This window comes from Choloepus didactylus, chromosome 8 (genome assembly GCF_015220235.1).
Source record: "Choloepus didactylus isolate mChoDid1 chromosome 8, mChoDid1.pri, whole genome shotgun sequence".
Taxonomy (NCBI): domain Eukaryota; kingdom Metazoa; phylum Chordata; class Mammalia; order Pilosa; family Megalonychidae; genus Choloepus; species Choloepus didactylus.
Window position 1 is genome coordinate 99542178 of NC_051314.1, and position 18296 is coordinate 99560473.

Genomic DNA, 18296 nt, shown 5'->3' on the forward strand with positions numbered 1-18296 from the left:
TCCAAATATGAGTATGAATTACGTGAACAGCAATCTTTCTCCACTAAGAATGCATATAAAGAGTCTAACTGGTTAGACTGTACACATATTCTTGAACAAGTTTCTTTCAATAAACTTCAGGACATCATTGACTTAGAATTTAACCTTAACTGGGATGCCAGACTTCAGTCAGTGACAGAAATTCAAATCAGAAAGTGAAGGCACTAATAGATAAAATCATATTTAGAGTACAAGATACAAATAAGCAGGCCACCAAGTTGCCCAGCTCCAGGAGACATTGATCACACTGTGGTCTATGTAAATGGAAAAAAAAAAACAGAAGTACACAAGTTGAACCACCCTAAAATAGTAAATATCAAGGCATGAGTAGAACTGCAAGCTATAGTGTTACTTCAACCAGAATCCAAAATTAAAATCTGGAGTCGAAAATTCAAGGAGAGATTTTTTTAAATGTGCATATTACCAAAAACACAAAGGAAATATGACTATGCAACAAGCACTGTGTTCATTACATATCTATTCCTTATTCCTAACTGTTTGGGTGACATCTTGACTTGATACACATCACACACCAGTCTGGAATAAGTGGATTGGCTGATCGCAGCATAGAACTGTAATTAAAGCTTCCCAAACTAAGGAGCTGGTGCCCGTCACCCACTGGCATGGCAGGTTGAGTTGGAAAACTCCCCTGTGGGAAAAAAGCAATCTCAGCTGGGAGCAAGGGAAGATAGCTCAACCAAGTTCCAACTGTAGTTTTAATTAATGAATCTGGACTACTGAATACAAGGTATGAGCACACATGAACCCAGAGCAACCAGGAAAGGAACCCTGAAGTCTCTTCTGAAAGAGAGGAGGAGGCACTGATGGAAAAATGTAATAATAAATATTCCCCAGGGCCTGGGGAAAAAGTAAAAGAAAACAGAAACAGATTAACCTTGGCTTCTGACTCACCTTTAGCCCCTGGCAGGGACAGGGTCTGCTGAGAATTAAAGGCACATGCCTAGACAACAAAAATTATGAGTCACAATAGAAAAAATGAAGAGATGGTGCAGTCAAAGGAACAAACTAACACTTCAAATAAGATACAGGAGCTGAAACAACTAAGTAAAGATGTTCAAACAAATATGGTAAATCAACTCAAAAGTCAAATCAATGAATTGAGGGAAGATATGGCAAAAGCAATAAAGGATATAAAGAAGACAGTGGGTGAATACAAGGAAGAACTTGAAAGCTTGAAAAAACAATTAGCAGAACTTGTGAGAAAGAAAGGAACAAGAGAAGAGATGAAAAACACAATGGAGACTTCAAACTGCAGATATGAATAGGCAAAAAAAAAAGGACTGATGAACTAGATGACAGGATATTTGAAATACTACACACAAAAGAACAGTTAGGGAAAGGAATGGAAAAATATGAGCAGCATCACAGGGAATTGAAGGACATCATGAAACACATGAATATACATGTCATGGGTGTTCCAGAAGGAGAAGGGAAGGGAAAGGGGCCGAAAGATTAGTGGAGGAAACAATCACTGAAAATTTTGCATCTCTTATGAAAGACATAAAAATAAAGATCCAAGAAGTGCAGCATACCCCAAAGAGAATAGACCTGAGTAGACCTACTCCAAGACACTTATTGATCAGATTGTCAAATGTCAAAGACAAAGAGAGAATTCTGAAAGCAGCAAGAGAAAAGTGATCCATCACATACAAGGGAAGCTCAATAAGACTATGTTGTGAATTTCCCAACAAAAACCATGGAGGTGAGAAGGTAGTGTATGATATATTAAAGATACTGAAAGAGAAAAATTACCAACCAAGAATTCTATACTCAGCAAAACTGTCCTTCAAAAAATGAGGGAGAGTTTAAAATATTTATCAGACAAAGAGAAACTGAGAGATTTTGTGAACAAGATACTGCTCTACAAGAAATACTAAAGGAAACACTACAGGCAGATAAGAAAAGCAAGGAGAAAGAGGTCTGGAAAACAGTGTAGAAATGAAGACTATCAGTAAGGGTAAAAAGAGAGAGACAGGGAAGAAAATGACATATGAATTCCAAAAGACAAAATAGTACACAGTGGACATTACATTGAGTGAAATTAGCCAGAAACAAAAGGACATATACTGTATGTTCCCAGTAATATGAACTAACATTGATGAGTGATCTTTGAGAGTTAAAGTTGAGAACACAGGTTTTCAGGAGATAGAAAGAGGTTAGAGATTGTGCTTTTGATGCTGAAGGAGTATCACACACCTTTTACTCAGGATTGGTTCAACAGGATTGATTGTATAGATCCAGAAATAGATGGCACAATACTGTGGATGGTAGCACAATATTGTAAGTGCTCTGAACAAAGATGAGTCGGAGTATAGTTGAAAGAAGAAGGCCAGGGGCATGTATGACATGAAGGAAACATAGAAGATAAAGACTGGGAATATATAACCTGGCGAAACCTAGAGTGGTGAATGATGGTGATTAAATGTAGAAATATAAGAATGTTTTTACATGGGAGAGAACAAATTAATGCCAACATTGCAACATTGTTGAAAATTGGATAGCATAGAGGAAAAATACAACCAATGCAAACTAGAGTCTATAGTTAACAGTAACATTGTTAAGATGCTTCCATTAAATGTAACAAAGGCAATATACCAAACCTAAATGTCTATAAGAGGGGGATATAAGGAAGTGGTATGGGATTCTTGGTTTCGTTGTTGTCTGACTTTTTCATTGTATTTTATTTTATTTTATTTTTATTTTCCTTCTATCTTTTATTTTTTTAGTCTTTTTTTTTTTCTCCTTTTCCTTTTTCTTTGCAGAAGAAATGGAAATATATCCTCATATAGGTTGGTGGTGATGGTGAATGCATAACTATGTGATTATACCAGGAATCACTGATTGTTTACTTAGGATGGATTGTATGGTGTGTGAATAAAACTGTTTAAAAAAAAACAGAGGGATACAAGTGCTGGAAAAAATGTGGAGAGTGGTATGTACCTATTACCTGTTGGTGGGGAAGTAGAATGGTGCAGCCCATCTGAAGGGCAGTGTGGTGGTTCCACAGGAAACTAAGAAAGGGTTGCCAAATGATCCTGCAATCCTGTTATTGGGCATATACTTGGAAGGACTGAAAACAGGGACATGAATGGACATTTGCACACTGGTACTTATGGTGGCAGTATTCATGATTCACAATGGATGGTGGTAACCTAAAAGGAAATCAACTGACAAATGGAAGGGAAAACTGTGGTTTATGCATACACTGGAATATTGAGCAGCTACAAGAAGGAATGAAGTTGAGAGGCATGCGTCTAGATGAATGAAACTTGAGGACAGTATGTGGAGTGAAATAAGTCAGAAATGAGAAGACAAACATTATAACACCTCTCTATTATGGACTAACTATAATGTGAAAACTCTGGGAACTGAATCTCAGAGCATAAGTTATCAGGCAAAGGCTTATTGTAAAGACTCCTAGATTGTAAGTTCTTAAAGCAGTCGCATCCATTCATGAATTGTAATGGTTATTTCTAAATTCTGAGATGCTGAGCTGTTTATGTATAACCTGGTCAGTCCCTGGAACTTCAGATATCTGTGTGACACCTGAGACTCAGAGGCAGAGTTGGGCGGCTATGAATGTCAGCATTACCCCATACAGCAACTGTTTAAAAAGGTGAAAAAGAGACCAGACTTCAATTAGCGATATGGACAAAATGGACTTAGTTGGGACTAAGGTAAATCAGACTAAAGGGTAAAGGACGATATTGACTGTGAGATCAAAGGAAGAAATGCTTATTTGTTATAAAATCTATATTTTCTGTAGCACACTATATAATTTAACTTATACGGTCAGTTTATGCAAACACCATAATTACATGGAACCTCAAATAGGGAATGAGGTCTGGTTGGTTTGTACAGGTTAGTGTGAAGCCCCAATATATCCCAGAGTAATCTGGGCAGACAGTAAAAAGTGTTTGCAAAGTACCCTTGAGGGATTGGAGAAAAATGTAGAAATATTAAATTTCCCCACCTGGGGAATTCCTGGTATTATTGCAAGCATTGGGGACTACCAATTTAGTAGGCTGAACACTTGATCTTGGGGCTTGCCCTTGTGAAGCTTGTTACTGAAAAGGAGAGAATAAGCCTACTTATAATTGTGCCTAAGAGTCACCCCCAGACAACCTCTTTTTTTGCTTAGATGTGGCCTCTCTCCCTAAGCCAACTCTGCATGTAAACTCACTGCCTTCCCCTCTAGGTGGGACATGACTCCCAGGGGTGTAAATCTCCCTGGCAACATGGGACATGATTCCCAGGGATGAGCCTGGCTCTAGCATCATAGGATTGAGAAATCCTTCTGCAACAACAGGGGGAAGAGAAATGAAATAAAGTTTCAGAGGCTGAGAGATTTCAAATGAAGTAGCGAGGTCATTCTGGAGGTTATTCTCATGCATTATATAGATATCTCTTTTTACTTTTTAGCATATTAGAATAGCTAGAAGGAAATACCTGAAACTGTTAAACTGCAACCCAGTATCCTTGATTCTTGAAGATGATCATATAACTATATAGCTTATACTGTGTGACTGTGTGATTGTGAAAACCTTGTGGCTCACACTCCATTTATCCGGTGTACAGACAGATGAGTAGAAAAACAGAGACAAAAAGTGAATGAATAATAGGGAGGAAGAGGGGTATGAAATGTTTCGGGTGTTCTTTGTTACCTTTATTTTAATTTTTATTCTTATTTTTATTTTTTGGAGTAATGAAACCGTAAAAAAATTGATTGTGGTGATGAATGCACAACTATATAATGATACTGTGAACAACTGATTGTATACTTTGGATTACTGTATGTTATATGAATATATTTCAATAAAATTGCATTAAAAAAGACTACAGAAGATATCTTTGTGACCTTGGGGTAGGCACACTTAGCCAATGGTTTTTAATTTCTTAGAAGTGACACTTTAGAATTACAGAAGGACTTAAAAATGTAAAGATTTCAATTTCCTCCAAAATTGATCTCAATTTCAAGGCAACTGCAATGAAAACTCCAACAATTTTCAGTGGAATGTGACAAATTGATCCTTAAATGTATATTGAAAAGTCAAGTTCTATGAAAAGCCATTGTTCTGAAAAGGAAGGAGGCAGAGCAGATGAGACTTACTCTCCAAATATCATGGCTTATTATGAAACAATGGTAATTAAGACAATGTGGTACTAGTCAAGGATAGACAAATTAAGAAAATAGAGTAAGAGACCAAATTAAGAAAATAGAGTAAAAGATCAGATAATTATGGAAATTAGATATGTGACAGAGAGAACATTCTAGGTTGTGGGAAAACATGGAATATTGAATAAATTCAGCTGTAAAAAATGGCTATTCATATGGTAGAAATGAATATGGATCCCCTTTTCACTATACATCTAAATTCAATTTCAAATGTCATTAACTATCAAAAAAAAAACTCAATATTCCATCAGGAAATAGAAGTGATGTAGAGATCAGGAACAGCTCATTAACACATAAAATATGTTCAACAGAAAAAGATTGATAAATTTCATTACATAAATAAATAACTTACCTATATTAAAATACACTTTGTAAAAGTGAAAAGGCAAATTACAAAATGGAGATAAGATAAATACAATGCATATGACTAACAATGGATTAGTAACAAGAATCATACATAAATCTTACATATCAATAAGGAGAGCTTAAAGAACCCAATTTAAAATGACCAAATACATAAAGGTCTTTAAACAGAGGGAGAAACGGATATGGGCAATAAACAAATAAAGAGATGTTCCACCTCATTAATAATCAAGGAAATGCAACTCAAACTGTAATAAGACAAATGAAAGTATTAATCAGGAAGTTTACAAAATCACACACCAACTCTGAAAAGTTTGAACCAATAGAATTTCTAATATATTTCTGATAGGAAATTATATTAGGAAAACAATTCAAAATTATCTCAGAAAAAATTAAACACTTATACATTCAGGTTGGAGAAATTCCCCTCCGAAGTATATACTCAGAGAAACCTTTGCCCATGTGGACTAGGAGATATATGTCCAAGAATTTTCATAGAAGCACTATACAAAAATAGCAAAAAAAAAAAAAAAAAAAAAAAAAAGGAAAAAGGGAAAAAACAGGAAACAATCCATATACCTATAGAAAAGATGAAGGATAAAAAAGTATACTACACTCACACAACAAAATATTACACAGTCATGGGAAAAAGGAACTGCTGCTATCCAAACCAAGGATAAATCTTAATAACAAAATGTTGACTGACAATAACAAGTCCCTGAAGAAAATATACAGCATACATGTTTTTAAAAGCTAAAAAATATAAAACTCCTAAAGAATATTGGATCATCGCAAATACAAACAACACATCAACTATTTTAAGAGAGCAAGAAAATAAAGACAATGTAGTACTAATAAGGATAGATTTATAGATCAACGGAATAGAACTGCGATTCCAGAGATGAATCCTCACATTTATGGTCAAGCAATTTTTAACAAATGTGCCAAAACACTTCAATGCAGGAAAGAATAGTCTTCTCAACAAATGGTATTGGGATAACTAGATATCCACATACAAAAGAATTAAAATGGACCTCTACCTGACAGCATACAGCAAAGTTAACTCAAAATGTACCAAAGACCTAAATGCAAGAGCTGAAACTATGAAAGCCTTACGGATAAATCTTTATGACCTTGGATTTGGTAATGGTTTCTTAGATATGACCCCGTAAGCACAGGCAATGAAAGAAAAATAGACAGATTGGACTTTACCAACATGAAAACATTTTGTGCATCTAAGGAAATTTTCAAGAAAGTGAAAAGATACTCTATAGAATGGCAGAAAATAGTTGCAAATCATGTATCTTACAAGGGACTTGAACATACATACATAAAGAATTCTTGCAGCTCAATTACAAAAAGACAAATAACCCAATTAAAATGTGAACAAGGGATCTGATTAGACCTACTCCAAAAAAAGATATGCAAATGGTCATAAGTACATGAGAAGATGCTAACATTATTAATTATTAAGGAAATGAAAATCAAAATAACAATGACATATCACTTTACAACCACTAAGATAGCTCTAATAAAAGTACAGATAATAACAGGTGTTGATGAGCATGTGAAGAAATTGGAACCCTCATACACCACCAGTAGGAATATAAAATGGTACAGCCACTTTTAAAAGCAGTCTAACAGTTCTTCAAAATAATAAACAGAGTTACCATACAACCTAGCAATTCTACTTCTAGGTTTATACCCAAGAGAAAGGGAAGCATATGTACACACAAAAACTTGTACACAAATGTTCATAGAAAAATTATTCATAAAGGCTAAAAATAGGAAATAACCCAAATGCCCATCAGCTGATGAATGGAAAAATAAAATGTGATAGATCCATATGATGGAATATTATTATTTGGCAATAATAAAAAATGAAATACTGATACAGGTTGCAACATGGTGAACCTTGAATGCATCATGCTAAGTGAAAGAAGCCAGTCACAAAAGACCACATATTATATGATTCCATTTATATGAAATATCAGAATAGGCAAATCTATAGAGACAAATTTATCGGCTTGGATATGCATCTACCTCTGTCTTCACATGGCCTTCCTCCTGGTGTCTATCTGCTATGTCCTGTCTCATTCTTATAAGGACATCAGTCTTATTGAATTAGGACCCACCCTAAGCCAGTGTGGCCTCATTTTAACTAATCACATCCTCACAGACCCTAGTTCGAAAAAGGTCACATTCACTGGACTATAGGTTAGAGCTTGAGAATATCTTTTGAGTGTGGACATAATTCAACCCATAACATACACAGTGTCATATAAAAAAGTTTAAAAGTTCAAGGCACTTTGGAATTCTTCTACTACTTACAAAAACTTACCATTGTTCAATCCAAAAGATGGATTTTCACTATCACCACTAAAATTCCAACTTATGTAGGTGAGAAAATTATAACTCAGATTTTATTGAACTCAACTTTGATTTATTGAATATTTATTACAATAACCAATTTACATTGTTTCCAGACATCTCTTCAACAATAATAAAATTTAAGAATCTCTTTTTAAAGAAACTTTTATATTTAATTCAGCTATTTTACATTATTTGACATTTATTTACTTATAATAGCACTATTTCCTTTAGAAATTAGTAAATAAACCAAAGGAATCTAGACACCAATGTCATGTAATATTTTAATCCTTATGATTCTATTTTGAATTTGCACAATTTTGTAGGAATTTTCTCATGAACTTACACATTGAAATAGTTCTCTTTTTACAGACTGTATTCACGAATAAAATGGATTCATCTTTCTGTCTTCAAACATGGTTGTCTAAGTAAATAGATAAAGCTATGAATTTCAGGTGCATACTATTTTTTAAACCTGTTGTGAATGATTACATAATTATCAGCAAAACTTTTACCATGAAACTGACAAAACATAATTTAGTCTTTAATTGTATTGATTTCAAAAGTTTTTAATTTCTTTGATGTTTTCTGAAAATTCCCAGTGTTTTTGTTGTTGTTTTGTATAAATTAAGACTCTTTTGAATTGTAAATAGCTATTCTTTATGGGTAAGTTTTCTATTGTTAGAACAAATGACACTAATTAGAGAATGAGACTCCTATATGTAAAATGATGGGGAAAATTATGAACTGAAAAGCTTTTAAAATTTCAAGTTTTGATTCAAAGTTTCCCCATATTAAAGATAAATTTTGATTGATGCTATTTCTCCTTTGTTTTCATGACTTCAAACTATGTGCATGATTATAACCTCGAATTACAACCTCAATATATTCTCAATATAGTGGCATCAGATGGAAACATCCATAATAATGAAATTGAGAAAATAGAAGGGTTACAGTTATTTATGTCTATGAGAAAAGTAAAACCACTGTAGGTCACAGTAAAGGTGCAATGATTATAGTTTTAAAATACAGTAAACAGACTGATTTATTAATGTCATTCATTTGTTCCATAGATGTTATTGGAAATCTGTATGGATGAACAAAATGGACCCAGACCCTAACATCACAGAGCCAACTTTGAGGGGAGGAAAGAGGCATTAATCAATAGCTTCAACTGAAACATGCAGCTATTTATTATACTGTGTAACAGTAAGACCTAACCTACTCTTTATGGAGAGCTTGGTCTGTGGAGGCTTCATTGAAAGAAGAGGTATATTAGCTGAGACATGAAGAATAAAAACGTGCAACCTATTTGCTGGGTGTGATAGAAAATAGAAAAAGCTGCCAGTGCAAAGACAATGCTGATTATGTGGAACAGAAAGAAAGGGGCTGGGGGTAGTACAAGATGAGATTACAGGGACAGGTAGGAGCCAGTCCATGCAGAATGACTACTAGGCAATGGAACTTTCTAAAAAAGGGCAATGAGATAACCGCAGACAGAAAAGTGAAAGGTCTACATTTTGAAAATATTGAGGGAATGGATTAATGGACTGGAGGTGTTACCAGAGTGGAACAGATATGAGAATATTGAGGGGGGGCATTTTGGATGGAGGAAGAGGTTAAAAAAAGATTTTTCCACATGCTGATTTTGAGATGACTGAGACATCTAAATGTCTATGTCAAGTAGACGGATATCTAAGTAAAAATGATTTGCTGAAAGCAAGGGGGAAAAAACAGTTAATTCTTTGAGGAAAGAAAGGAAAATCATGAATAGTTATTGAAGAGCATGAGAAACCTACATGAGTTAATATTGGTGCTGGAGGGCTGAAGCATAAAAATAAAATAACTATGCCAATAGGCTGTACAAAGTGATAAGAACTATAAGAGGTTGTAGCCTTCAGTAGAATGTCTGAATTGGGGGTTTTAAGGTAGAACAATTTGGGGTGACAAAACACACAGGATGCACCCATAGAAGTGAGAATCTCAGGTGGATGGGCGAGCACCAATTGCAGTAAGGTGTCAAAACATTAATAACATGAGTATTTCACATGAACTCATCCAGAGATGAGTGTGGGCAAGTGAACAACCTGTGCTTGAGAGACGCTACAGGAGAAGAAGGTTCAGTTAAATGAAATATGTGGAAGAAGCTGAGGCTATTCAAGAATTTGCTGATCATGGATTAGGAATACCAGCAGCACAGTGAAACCGTAACGGGAGTATAAATGGGTGAGAGACTGGGTCAGTGGGGAGGAGGTTCAGGGCACTATGAGGATGTCAACTTGGGAGTGACTGGATGACCAGAGGTCTGAGGACAGTCAAAATGCCAAGCAGCAAATTTTAATTTTAGTAGCCCCTGGAGGGTGGATTCCTCAGGATCACTAAAGTCTATAAAGAATGCCTGGTGTTTTGTGATGGAGAAGGGGGCAAGAGTTCTTGACCTCCTTGGGTGATAGCTGTGAGAAACTCGTAGGGAGCTATATGTTATTAAATTGCATTAGCCAACATGCTCAATTGTACTCCAATTCTCTGAAAAAGGTTAACATATTTCTCCAAAAGAGGGTTGGGAGCATGAGTCACTTCATCCCAAGGGCCAATCCCATGCCCTTGGGCCTATCTAGAAGGCAAGCTCTTTAATGTAAAGTATGCATTTTCATTTTCAGTTGCTTGATGGCACTTACCTTTGGATAAAATGGTTATTTGCCTCTACTATAAATGGAAACTCTTCAGCTGAGGTAGCATACACTCTTCAATTTACTGATTCTCTTATTCTAGGTTGTTTTTGATAAAAGTCAATTTACGCAACCTATTTTGGCTAAGTCATCTGTATATTCTTGTAAATAGTATCTATATCGTGAAAGCAATTACTAAAGCACTTCAAAATCTCTTTACATAATGTAATTTGTTCACTCTGGGTAAGAAAAGTTTTATGAGTTCAGGCTGTGAGTTGATAAGTTGTGTGTGGAGGGTGCCTTTCTCCACCATACACAGGCTTTCCTTTGAATTTCTCAAGGCAAGCAATGCAAAAAAGAAAAAAAAAGCTTCAGTCAAATGTTTATTATGCGACTGAATACTCTGAATCTCTGCCTCATCTGTACCTTAGCAATAGGTTTGGATAATTTTGGAATAAAAAAGAAGTTTGCTTTGAAGCAAAAGCCCTGAGCAGGCCTTCAGGAGACAAATGGCGCATCCCATTCTGGCTCCTCATTCTCTGGAATTCAAAACTCATCTCAAACAGCTTGGATTCCCCCAATTCACTGGGAGAAAGATGATGGAAGAGTCCCCCAAAATCCCAATCTGAAAAGCCAACACTGTTCAGTACTTGAAATGACCCTGAACCTTTCTTTGCTTTGGCAATTCCCTTTCTTCTCATAGGAAAATTAATAATACTGGAAATGCTAACAATTCATTCAGTGTTTACTAAGAACTATTTATCATGACTGGCTACATTTTTCATAAAGACATTTACAATCCCTAGTTCACTATTAGATGAAGAAACTGAACCATAGAACCTTTCAATGTCTTCCCCTGAATCACACAATTTATAAATATTAAGGCCAAGTTTTTATTCAGGGTGCTTACGCCCAAAAACTTAACTGTTAAAAACTGTACTATAATACCTTGAGGAGACTGAGAGGGTGAACTGAAGTGACAGTCAGCTACCTTTCCTCCCAGAGTGTTAGATGCTGTGCTACTGCTTCTCACTCTCTTTTAATGTTTAACATACTGATTCTCAATGCTAGCAGACCCAATGCTGCCTCTTTATAACAAAAATTTTGTAATACTCCTTTTCATATTCTGAAATAAAATTCAGATGCTATAATCTCTTGACATAATTTTTTAAAACATCCATATAAGACCTTTATTACAATATAAAAGAATATATGAAAAGCAAATTATTTATAATAAAATAGATATACTTAAAAACAGAATTGCTTGGGCATGATAATACTTAATGAAATAGTCAAATGCTTGGAACTAAACCTAAAGACAACTGGCAGATGTGAGCTGTATTTACCATTGGAGGCATGGTTTTCCCTAATGGTTAACAACCCTTGGTAAATCTCCACGCAAACTAAATTACAATTTTCTATCAATTTCTCTATTCCTTGAATTATTAAATGTATTCCAAAACCATGAAAAACATACTTTGTGTTTATATGTAAAACAGCTAAGTTCTTGGTTTTCATAAACATGGACGTTCTGTGAAAAAGTCACGCAGGAGGCTGGACAATTCTTTTTGTGCAGGCTGCCCTGCATGTTGCAGGACATCTAACGTTCCTGATCTTTTCTCATTAAATGACAGCAGCCCCTCCTCCACATTGTGACACCTAAAAACACCTCCCTGAGAGCCATGTCACTCTTACTGAGAACCACTGATTTAATGATATTACTTCTTTCTCCAAGGTTTAAGTCTGTGTGACATTTTAAAAGTTGCTACTATCATCCACTTTTAGATTTGCCTTGGTTCACTAAATTCCTCCGTAAGGAGCTAGAAAGTGGGACTTTATAGTTAAGTTTATATGAGTACACACATATAGCTGGTGGCATAAAAAGCATGGCAGGTTAATATTTTTAGATCGTTTCCAAGGTGGTTGTTTTCTCTTCTTTCTTTCTGGAGCTGACTTTTTCCACCCCTTTCTTCTACTGCTTTCTACAAAGTGGCTAGATGTGCCATGACCATCTTCTCAGGGAAGAAATGTGATAGAGAAAAAAAGTGTTTCTTCCAGCTTTTTTGTTTCAAAAGCCCATGCTTAAGGAGATGACTTAGTCAAATTAAGGTGGAGCTTCTCTCCACCCCTACTCCTATAAGAGCCCAGGATGAGATAGGCTGACATGAATGTATCACGTGGAAAGGAATCAGGGATTTTTACAGCACAGAATCACCCTGAGAAAGCCTTTTATTCAAAGACCCAGCAGCTGGGAGGAAGTTGATCTTCTTCACTTCCACTAGCAGGTCCACTAGTAATAGAAAATAATGCCTTCCTCTACTCTGAGGGGGCTGGGTTATCACTGATATATTCCAACTCCTGCTAAACCACTTAGATCCCATTGCAATATCTTAGGACAGAGGAACAGGTGGACACTACACATATTTTGGGTGGGGGTGTAGTTCAACTTCTCCTCTGAACTGATGGATGGTCAAATATATTTCTATTATGCTAGTAACACTGGTGCCAACACAAGTGTGATGTCATCTCACTTAGACTCAAATCAATATGTTCCCCCTCATTTCTCCCTGGAGCAGAGAATGTGGTTTAGCGATTCAAAGATGAGGTGTGGTGTGTTTGTTGGTTTTCTGGTGTGCAGAGGCAAGGGGTATAGGGAGAAGTAGTGTGTGTTTGTTTTTGTTTTGATTTTGTACTTGTTTCACTTGGTTTGGGAAGCCCACAAATATTGACAGCAGACGACGCTGATCATCTTCATAGTTCTGGGTGCTGTTGCAGGGACTTCTGTAAATATCCACAGCTGCCCAAAACTGAGGTCCTGTTGGGCAGTAGTCTCGTCTCTCATAAAGGACAACAGACATGGGTAGGCAGATCTGGCTACTCATTACACTGAATGCAGATTCCCCCTCATTTCCCTTCCCCTCCCTGTTCCTCCCTTTCTCCTCTTTTCCAGCTTTCATCTTTGAGAACATTCTGACATTCTGAAAAAAGAAAGGAAAGAAGTTCCTGCTGTGGTTCTTGCTCCAGGTGGTACATGTTTGATTCAACTTTGTAAGTGGAAACTCAGACAGAACACAGTAATGTGAGTGCCTCTTAAGGTCCGGAAGTTCCATGTCAGAACACAAGACACATGCTGGGTAAACCACCACAAAGAGTCTACTGCCTAATAATCTCATGAAGTCACTGTGAAAACAACTGGTGAGCATTATACTGAACAGCTGGATTAAATGATGTAAAAGAACAAGATTGGAATAATTTAATATGCATTGGGGTAAACTTTCAATTACTAATATGGTTGTAATATTAAGTCTCCCAAAGCTTGGCCACATTGATCTGTCTAGTGCAGTAAGTGTCATGTTATGGAAAACAAACAAGATTTCTGTAGGTATATAATCACTTGGAAGCCAGCAGACCTGGCTGCTGCCCCCAGTGCTGCTGGTGCCCCATGCCATTTGGACTTTGGAGCTGCCCAGATTTCAGGTTACTACTACAATGCTCTCTTTGCTCTTTGGCCCCAAGAATCAAACAGGGTAGACCTAGGAGATCCAGGACTTGTGGTCATGTGCGCATGCTCATGCAGAGTTTTTTGGTTTGGGGTTTTGTTTTCGGATGAGTGGTGATATTCTTAGTCTCAGAATTTTATGCTCACCTAGCAGGCATAAGCAAACACATGCAAGTGTAATGGAGGAAGGACCAGAACCCCCAGCTCCTTCTCAGATTGCAACTCCAGGCTCACACTTCTTAAGCACAACATAGGGAACAGAGAAAGAGCAGAGCAGCCTCAGCCAATCTCCAGTCTATATCCTCATTCTCTTTTCATAACTACTTCCTGCTTCTTTAGTATCTCTCATGTTTTGTTTTTTCCCACTGCAGACTCTGGTTCCACTTCTGCTAGGCATACTCTCTCTATACTGGCAACCTCAGCGCTGGATTCAGAGAGGGATTTGATAGTCCATAATCCATCCATCATCCAGTCTCTGTCTTTTCCTTGGAATCTCTTCTTCTCTCGATCTCTACCTGTGTATCTCTCTCTAGAAATGGAGGAATACAAAAAGGATGGCACTATTTTCCAATTTCTTTCTCATCTGCATTATAACATTAGGAAGGCTCTATATCTCCTGAATTCTGGTAAAAAGAGAACAGATTCCAAGTTGAGTAAAGCCTGAAAAAAAAAAACCCTGATTGTCCAGAAGTCACTGAATTCTTAATATTTCCATTTACTATTAAAAATTCCCTCCTCTCATGAACCTTGAAGATATCATGTTGAGTGAAATAAGCCAACCACAAAAGGAAAAATATTTGTATGGTCTCACTGATTTGAAACAATTAGAATAAACAATCTCATAGAGTCAGAATTTAGAATATAGATTACCAGGGGACACAGTGGGGATAGTGAAAGGCTTAAAATGAACAGGGTTCCTGTTTGGAATGATGGAAGTGTTATGGTAATGGATAGTGGTGATGGTAGCACAACATTGTGAATACAATTAACAGCACTGAAATATATATATCTGAATATGATTAAAAGGGGAAATGTTAGATTTTATATATGGTAACAGAAAAAAAAAAAAAATCCATGGAATTACACTACACAGTGAGCCCTAAGTTAAACCATGGACTTTAAAGAAAAGTACAGTTGCAAAAATGATCTTTCATTAATTGTAACAAATATCCACACCAATGCAGAGTGTTGGTGGTGGCCTGGTGTGTGGGAATCCTATATTTTATGCATGATTGTTCCGTAAACAAACAACTTCTCTAATAAAAAAAATTCCCTCCTCTCTGCAGCTACCTGAAGTCTGATATCTACTTTTGGCAGACAACATCAACATCAGATGTTATATCTTGTCTGCAACATAATCCTTCAAAGTATGTCATTGTTTTTCTCAAACATAAAAAAATATGTTTCAGATATCAGTACCTGAGAACAATCTTAGTCACGTATTCAGTTGGATTCTATTATCTGGCTCAGAACATTTTGTCTCTACTCTGAATCACAATGTGACCTTACCACTTAACTGCTATTATTGAAATGAAATCTAAATACCTGCCAGAGCTATGGCTATGTCTACACACATGCAAAAAAAAACAAATTGAACATCACTGAATGTGATCTAATTTTGTTGGTGTAATTCACCTCAGAAAGTCCTTCCATTTCTATGAACATCAAGAAACCTGAAACTCCTGCAGTTCTAAAGAGAATATTATAATACAGAGTTGGTCCAATGAAATTCTGGGGTTAGATCAAAATTTACTGCCCCAAAAGGGAAGGAGTTTACACTCTTTTGTAAAAAGTGACCTCTCCTCTCTTTGCTTCTCCCCTTCCCTCTTCTCACATACATTAGTTTAGCTCTCACCCTCCCTTAAAGGGCAATCAAAATCTTAGACCCTTCCATTCCTGTTCCCTTAAGATAACAACACACTGAATTTTTTTTATCTGTCAGCTGTTATACTAAAGTAACTAGGACTTGATGATATATATATGTTTGCAGACTCTTTCTACTTATTTCCTTGTCAACATTATAAAATTTGCAGAAAAAACTGTCGTGTATTCCTTTATAGTATATAAACATAGAACTAGGCACACATCAGGGTTATAAGGGAAGTTTCTGATTGGCTTTGCTATGAACAATTCAAGATTCAATTAAGAATCCCCCTCTAAATTCTTAATTACACAAAACATCCATGGCTTGTTTTTTTAAAAAAAAGAAAAGAAACCATGCTGGGGAACATGATCATACTGGCAGAATCAATATGTCACTGAGGGACTGGAAATAACGTAGGAATAAAAATTTTGCATTTTAATTATTTCAATTGTTGCATATCCTATTTGTAGTTAAAAGTAAAAACCTGGATGAAAAATAAACCTGTATATTTCAAAGATATTATTTTTTTATTACTTTTCAAAACATGATTCTGGCTATGCTGCTTACTGCTATTATTCTACTTCTCTTGGAGAGAACTAATGAGGGACACTACCTAGAATTTGTAATGCTAAATTTCAGCAACAAAAAAATTATACTGTACTCTTTATTATTCCCCTAGAGAATTATCAATGTTCTCTCAAGCAAAAAAAAAAAAAAAAAAAAAAAAAAAAGATGTAAAAACCATGAAATTTTAATCACAGAAATAACCCTCTCAGCTTGAAAGTCAGCACTATTACAATGAATGGAGATTTGCTAAAACTGGAAATCAAAGGTAACTAAGAATGAAATGAAGGAAATGGATAGTTTGAGCTAGGATAGCACTGATGCTTGGCTAATTTTAGATCAGATCTTCTAAGTAATTGGTATTCGAAAATGCTATAACTAAGGAAAGTAATGATATTACCATGGGCAGAAGAAAATTAAAAGCGAGATGCATAAGTCAATGAAAGATAAGATGACTATAGAATAATCCACCAAGAGAACTATAATCAAAATGCATCTGTCTAAAATCATCAATGCTCTCCTTCTAAATGGGACTTAAAAATCAAACTAAATCATATAAATTTATTGAAATCTTTGCTATTTTTCATTTGGGATTATTTTTAGGAAAAATTCAAAGCATGGTAGTGATTGTAAACAAATAAAACACTACAAAAGATGACTAATATGTTTAGAAAACCAATCTTTTCTACATCCATGGATCTATATCTCAGAAAAAAGTTTGGTGATGTGAGCAGAAATCCAAGGCACCTTGATATCCCCGTGTGGCACAGCATTCACCGAGCTCTTCCTCCTCTGTCCCTGTGTAAGCACGTTTGTCAGAAGTCACCGTCCCACCTGAGAACCTCCTCCTAGAGATTACTGCCTGCCCTAGTTTGCCATATATGCTATCACAAATACCAAAAACTGTTTTTGGTTAACAATAGAAATTTCTTGGCTCACAGTTCTGAGGCTAGAAGTCCAAAATCAAGATATAGGCAAGGTTTGCCTTCTCCCTGAAGACTACTACATTCTGGTGCTGCCAGCCGGCAATCCTTGGGTTCCTTGGCTTTCCTGTCAAAAGGTGATGTCTTCTCCTTTCTAGCTTCTGTGACTTCTGGGTTCTCTTTGTAAGGCCGCCAGTAATCAAGATTTTTTTTAAAGCATAGGACTGTACAACACAAACAGTAAACCCCTAATGTAAACCATAGGCTATATAGGTAATCAAACAATAATGAAAATGTTCTTTTACCAATTATAGCAAGTATACTACACCAATGCAAGGTGTTAATAATAGGATGGCATATGGGAGCTCTGTATTTTATGTAAAACTGCAACTTTTATAGTTAAAAAAATAAAAAAGAAAAAATGTGATACAATGTATATGCTTATTCTTTCTGTGATAAACATTCTATGGAAGATTCACAGTTGATAATAATCAAGAAAATAAGAAATTTGGGGAGGAGATCTAAGATGCTGGCATAGAGAGGAGTGGAAGCCAAGTAGTCCCCCTGGAACAACTAAAAGAACCAGAAACAACCAGTAAATAAGCCAGAATAACCGTGGGGGGACAAATGTGACCATCCACTCATCATACACCAACCTGAATTGGGAGGAACGCCCAGGATCACAGCATAAAATCTGTAAGTAAAAATTGTGGATCCAGACCTCTGGAAGATAGCAGTTAAGACACAGAGCAAAAAAAACACCTCCATGAAAAATACTAGATAAAGGCCAGAGGGTCACCCATAACAC

At 36.0% G+C, this 18296-nt stretch overlaps 1 pseudogene; it reads left to right on the forward strand.

Moving 5' to 3' along the window:
- The first annotated feature begins 3707 nt into the window (after window positions 1-3707).
- Window positions 3708-18296, forward strand: part of LOC119542853 — a 33046-nt pseudogene continuing 18457 nt past the window's right edge.